Source organism: Oncorhynchus keta, chromosome 18 (assembly GCF_023373465.1).
Source record: "Oncorhynchus keta strain PuntledgeMale-10-30-2019 chromosome 18, Oket_V2, whole genome shotgun sequence".
In the NCBI taxonomy this organism is placed as follows: domain Eukaryota; kingdom Metazoa; phylum Chordata; class Actinopteri; order Salmoniformes; family Salmonidae; genus Oncorhynchus; species Oncorhynchus keta.
In genome coordinates this window covers 48,045,555-48,051,554 of record NC_068438.1, presented here as the reverse complement: position 1 = coordinate 48,051,554, position 6,000 = coordinate 48,045,555, and the positions used below count along the sequence as shown (strand labels likewise).

Here is a 6,000-nt window from a genome sequence, read left to right as displayed (position 1 = left end):
CAGCAGCTATCAGTCCCAGCAGCTATCAGTCCCAGCAGCTATCAGTCCCAGCAGCTATCAGACCCAGCAGCTCAGTCAGCTATCACTCCCAGCAGCTATCAGACCCAGCAGCTATCAGCTATCAGACCCAGCAGCTATCAGTCCCAGCAGCTATCAGTCCCAGCAGCTATCAGTCCCAGCAGCTATCAGTCCCAGCAGCTATCAGTCCCAGCAGCTATCAGACCCAGCAGCTATCAGTCCCAGCAGCTATCAGTCCCAGCAGCTATCAGTCCCAGCAGCTATCAGTCCCAGCAGCTATCAGCTATCAGACCCAGCAGCTATCAGTCCCAGCAGCTATCAGTCCCAGCAGCTATCAGTCCCAGCAGCTATCAGTCCCAGCAGCTATCAGTCCCAGCAGCTATCAGTCCCAGCAGCTATCAGTCCCAGCAGTTATCAGTCCCAGCAGCTATCAGTCCCAGCAGCTCAGTCCCAGCAGCTATCAGTCCCAGCAGCTATCAGTCCCAGCAGCTATCAGTCAGTCCCAGCAGCTATCAGTCCCAGCAGCTATCAGTCCCAGCAGCTATCAGTCCCAGCAGCTATCAGTCCCAGCAGCTATCACACCCAGCAGCTATATCAGTCCCAGCAGCTATCAGTCCCAGCAGCTATCAGTCCCAGCAGCTATCAGTCCCAGCAGCTATCAGTCCCAGCAGCTATCACCCAGCAGCTATCAGTCCCAGCAGCTATCAGTCCCAGCAGCTATCAGTCCCAGCAGCTATCAGTCCCAGCAGCTATCAGACCCAGCAGCTATCCCAGCAGCTATCAGTCCCAGCAGCTATCACACCCAACAGCTATCACACCCAGCAGCTATCAGTCCCAGCAGCTATCACACCCAGCAGCTATCAGTCCCAGCAGCTATCAGTCCCAGCAGCTATCAGACCCAGCAGCTATCAGACCCAGCAGCTATCACACCCAGCAGCTATCAGTCCCAGCAGCTATCAGTCCCAGCAGCTATCAGACCCAGCAGCTATCACACCCAGCAGCTATCAGTCCCAGCAGCTATCAGTCCCAGCAGCTATCACACCCAGCCGCTATCAGTCCCAGCAGCTATCACACCCAGCAGCTATCAGTCCCAGCAGCTATCAGTCCCAGCAGCTATCACACCCAGCAGCTATCAGACCCAGCAGCTATCAGTCCCAGCAGCTATCAGTCCCAGCAGCTATCAGTCCCAGCAGCTATCAGTCCCAGCAGCTATCACTCCCAGCAGCTATCACACCCAGCAGCTATCAGTCCCAGCAGCTATCACACCCAGCAGCTATCAGACCCAGCAGCTATCAGTCCCAGCAGCTATCAGTCCCAGCAGCTATCAGTCCCAGCAGCTATCAGTCCCAGCAGCTATCACTCCCAGCAGCTATCACACCCAGCAGCTATCAGTCCCAGCAGCTATCAGACCCAGCAGCTATCACACCCAGCAGCTATCAGTCCCAGCAGCTATCACACCCAACAGCTATCAGTCCCAGCAGCTATCAGTCCCAGCAGCTATTATTCCCAGCAGCTATCAGTCCCAGCAGCTATCACACCCAGCAGCTATCAGTCCCAGCAGCTATCAGTCCCAGCAGCTATCAGACCCAGCAGCTATCAGACCAAGCAGCTATCACACCCAGCAGCTATCAGTCCCAGCAGCTATCACACCCAACAGCTATCAGTCCCAGCAGCTATCATTCCCAGCAGCTATCACACCCAGCAGCTATCAGTCCCAGCAGCTATCAGTCCCAGCAGCTATCAGTCCCAGCAGCTATCAGTCCCAGCAGCTATCACACCCAGCAGCTATCAGTCCCAGCAGCTATCAGACCCAGCAGCTATCAGACCCAGCAGCTATCACACCCAGCAGCTATCAGTCCCAGCAGCTATCACACCCAGCAGCTATCACAACCAGCAGCTATCAGACCCAGCAGCTATCACACCCTGCATCTATCAGTCACAGCAGCTATCAGTCCCAGCAGCTATCAGACCCAGCAGCTATCACACCCAGCAGCTATCAGTCCCAGCAGCTATCACACCCAGCAGCTATCAGTCCCAGCAGCTATCACACCCTGCATCTATCAGTCCCAGCAGCTATCAGTCCCAGCAGCTATCAGACCCAGCAGCTATCACACCCAGCAGCTATCAGTCCCAGCAGCTATCACACCCAGCAGCTATCAGTCCCCGCAGCTATAATTCCCAGCAGCTATCAGTCCCAGCAGCTATCAGTCCCAGCAGTTATCAGTCCCAGCAGCTATCAGTCCCAGCAGCTATCAGACCCAGCAGCTATCAGACCCAGCAGCTATCAGTCCCAGCAGCTATCAGTCCCAGCAGCTATCAGTCCCAGCAGCTATCAGTCCCAGCAGCTATCACACCCAGCAGCTATCAGTCCCAGCAGCTATCAGTCCCAGCAGCTATCAGTCCCAGCAGCTATCAGACCCAGCAGCTATCAGACCCAGCAGCTATCACACCCAGCAGCTATCAGTCCCAGCAGCTATCACACCCAACAGCTATCAGTCCCAGCAGCTATCATTCCCAGCAGCTATCAGTCCCAGCAGCTATCACACCCAGCAGCTATCAGTCCCAGCAGCTATCACACCCAGCAGCTATCAGTCCCAGCAGCTATCAGTCCCAGCAGCTATCAGACCCAGCAGCTATCAGACCCAGCAGCTATCACACCCAGCAGCTATCAGTCCCAGCAACTATCACACCCAACAGCTATCAGTCCCAGCAGCTATCATTCCCAGCAGCTATCAGTCCCAGCAGCTATCAGTCCCAGCAGCTATCACTCCCAGCAGCTATCACACCCAGCAGCTATCAGTCCCAGCAGCTATCAGTCCCAGCAGCTATCAGACCCAGCAGCTATCACACCCAGCAGCTATCAGTCCCAGCAGCTATCAGTCCCAGCAGCTATCACACCCAGCCGCTATCAGTCCCAGCAGCTATCACACCCAGCAGCTATCAGTCCCAGCAGCTATCAGTCCCAGCAGCTATCACACCCAGCAGCTATCAGACCCAGCAGCTATCAGTCCCAGCAGCTATCAGTCCCAGCAGCTATCAGTCCCAGCAGCTATCAGTCCCAGCAGCTATCACTCCCACCAGCTATCACACCCAGCAGCTATCAGTCCCAGCAGCTATCAGTCCCAGCAGCTATCAGTCCCAGCAGCTATCAGACCCAGCAGCTATCACACCCAGCAGCTATCAGTCCCAGCAGCTATCACACCCAACAGCTATCAGTCCCAGCAGCTATCAGTCCCAGCAGCTATTATTCCCAGCAGCTATCAGTCCCAGCAGCTATCACACCCAGCAGCTATCAGTCCCAGCAGCTATCAGTCCCAGCAGCTATCAGACCCAGCAGCTATCAGACCAAGCAGCTATCACACCCAGCAGCTATCAGTCCCAGCAGCTATCACACCCAACAGCTATCAGTCCCAGCAGCTATCATTCCCAGCAGCTATCACACCCAGCAGCTATCAGTCCCAGCAGCTATCAGTCCCAGCAGCTATCAGTCCCAGCAGCTATCACACCCAGCAGCTATCAGTCCCAGCAGCTATCAGACCCAGCAGCTATCAGACCCAGCAGCTATCACACCCAGCAGCTATCAGTCCCAGCAGCTATCACACCCAGCAGCTATCACAACCAGCAGCTATCAGACCCAGCAGCTATCACACCCTGCATCTATCAGTCACAGCAGCTATCAGTCCCAGCAGCTATCAGACCCAGCAGCTATCACACCCAGCAGCTATCAGTCCCAGCAGCTATCACACCCAGCAGCTATCAGTCCCAGCAGCTATCACACCCTGCATCTATCAGTCCCAGCAGCTATCAGTCCCAGCAGCTATCAGACCCAGCAGCTATCACACCCAGCAGCTATCAGTCCCAGCAGCTATCACACCCAGCAGCTATCAGTCCCCGCAGCTATAATTCCCAGCAGCTATCAGTCCCAGCAGCTATCACTCCCAGCAGCTATCAGTCCCAGAAGCTATCAGTCCCAGCAGCTATCACACCCAGCAGCTATCAGTCCCAGCAGCTATCAGTCCCAGCAGCTATCACACCCAGCAGCTATCAGTCCCAGCAGCTATCAGTCCCAGCAGCTATCACACCCAGCAGCTATCAGTCCCAGCAGCTATCAGTCCCAGCAGCTATCAGTCCCAGCAGCTATCAGACCCAGCAGCTATCAGTCCCAGAAGCTATCAGTCCCAGCAGCTATCACACCCAGCAGCTATCACAACCAGCAGCTATCAGACCCAGCAGCTATCACACCCTGCATCTATCAGTCCCAGCAGCTATCAGTCCCAGCAGCTATCACACCCAGCAGCTATCAGTCCCAGCAGCTATCACACCCAGCAGCTATCAGTCCCAGCAGCTATCACACCCTGCATCTATCAGTCCCAGCAGCTATCAGTCCCAGCAGCTATCAGACCCAGCAGCTATCACACCCAGCAGCTATCAGTCCCAGCAGCTATCACACCCAGCAGCTATCAGTCCCCGCAGCTATAATTCCCAGCAGCTATCAGTCCCAGCAGCTATCAGTACCAGCAGCTATCAGTCCCAGCAGCTATCAGTCCCAGAAGCTATCAGTCCCAGCAGCTATCACACCCAGCAGCTATCAGTCCCAGCAGCTATCAGTCCCAGCAGCTATCACACCCAGCAGCTATCAGTCCCAGCAGCTATCAGTCCCAGCAGCTATCACACCCAGCAGCTATCAGTTCCAGCAGCTATCAGTCCCAGCAGCTATCACACCCAGCAGCTATCAGTCCCAGCCGCTATCAGTCCCAGCAGCTATCACACCCAGCAGCTATCAGTCCCAGCAGCTATCAGTCCCAGCAGCTATCAGACCCAGCAGCTATCAGACCCAGCAGCTATCACACCCAGCAGCTATCAGTCCCAGCAGCTATCACACCCAACAGCTATCAGTCCCAGCAGCTATCATTCCCAGCAGCTATCATTCCCAGCAGCTATCACACCCAGCAGCTATCAGTCCCAGCAGCTATCACACCCAGCAGCTATCAGCCCCAGCAGCTATCAGTCCCAGCAGCTATCAGACCCAGCAGCTATCAGACCCAGCAGCTATCACACCCAGCAGCTATCAGTCCCAGCAGCTATCACACCCAACAGCTATCAGTCCCAGCAGCTATCAGTCCCAGCAGCTATCAGTCCCAGCAGCTATCTGGGGTTATATCCTTCCTGTTTGGCCCTGTCCGGGGTGTCCTCGGATGGGGCCACAGTGTCTCCTGACCCCTCCTGTCTCAGCCTCCAGTATTTATGCTGCAGTAGTTTATGTGTCGGGGGCTAGGGTCAGTTTGTTATATCTGGAGTACTTCTCCTGTCCTATTCGGTGTCCTGTGTGAATCTAAGTGTGCGTTCTCTAATTCTCTCCTTCTCTCTTTCTTTCTCTCTCTCGGAGGACCTGAGCCCTAGGACCATGTCCCAGGACTACCTGACATGAGGACTCCTTGCTGTCCCCAGTCCACCTGGCCATGCTCCTGCTCCAGTTTCAACTGACCTGAGCCCTAGGACCGTGCCCCAGGACTACCTGACATGAAGGCTCCTTGCTGTCCCCAGTCCACCTGACTGTGCTGCTGCTCCAGTTTCAACTGTTCTGCCTTATTATTATTCGACCATGCTGGTCATTTATGAACATTTGAACATCTTGGTCATGTTCTGTTATAATCTCTACCCGGCACAGCCAGAAGAGGACTGGCCACCCCACATAGCCCGGTTCCTCTCTAGGTTTCTTCCTAGGTTTTGGCCTTTCTAGGGAGTTTTTCCTAGCCACCGTGCTTTTACACCTGCATTGTTTGCTGTTTGGGGTTTTAGGCTGGGTTTCTGTACAGCACTTTGAGATATCAGCTGATGTACGAAGGGCTATATAAATAAATTTGATTTGATTTGATTTGATCACACCCAGCAGCTATCAGTCCCAGCAGCTATCAGTCCCAGCATCTATCAGTCCCAGCATCTATCAGTCCCAGCAGCTATCAGTCCCAGCAGCTATCAGAC

General features: G+C 54.7%; 1 protein-coding gene across 1 annotated transcript in view; it reads right to left on the bottom strand.

Annotated features, from left to right (window-relative positions):
* LOC118377603 (aldehyde dehydrogenase family 3 member A2-like) overlaps window positions 1-6,000 on the bottom strand; it is a 47,428-nt gene that overhangs the window by 7,104 nt on the left and 34,324 nt on the right. The window lies entirely within an intron of this gene.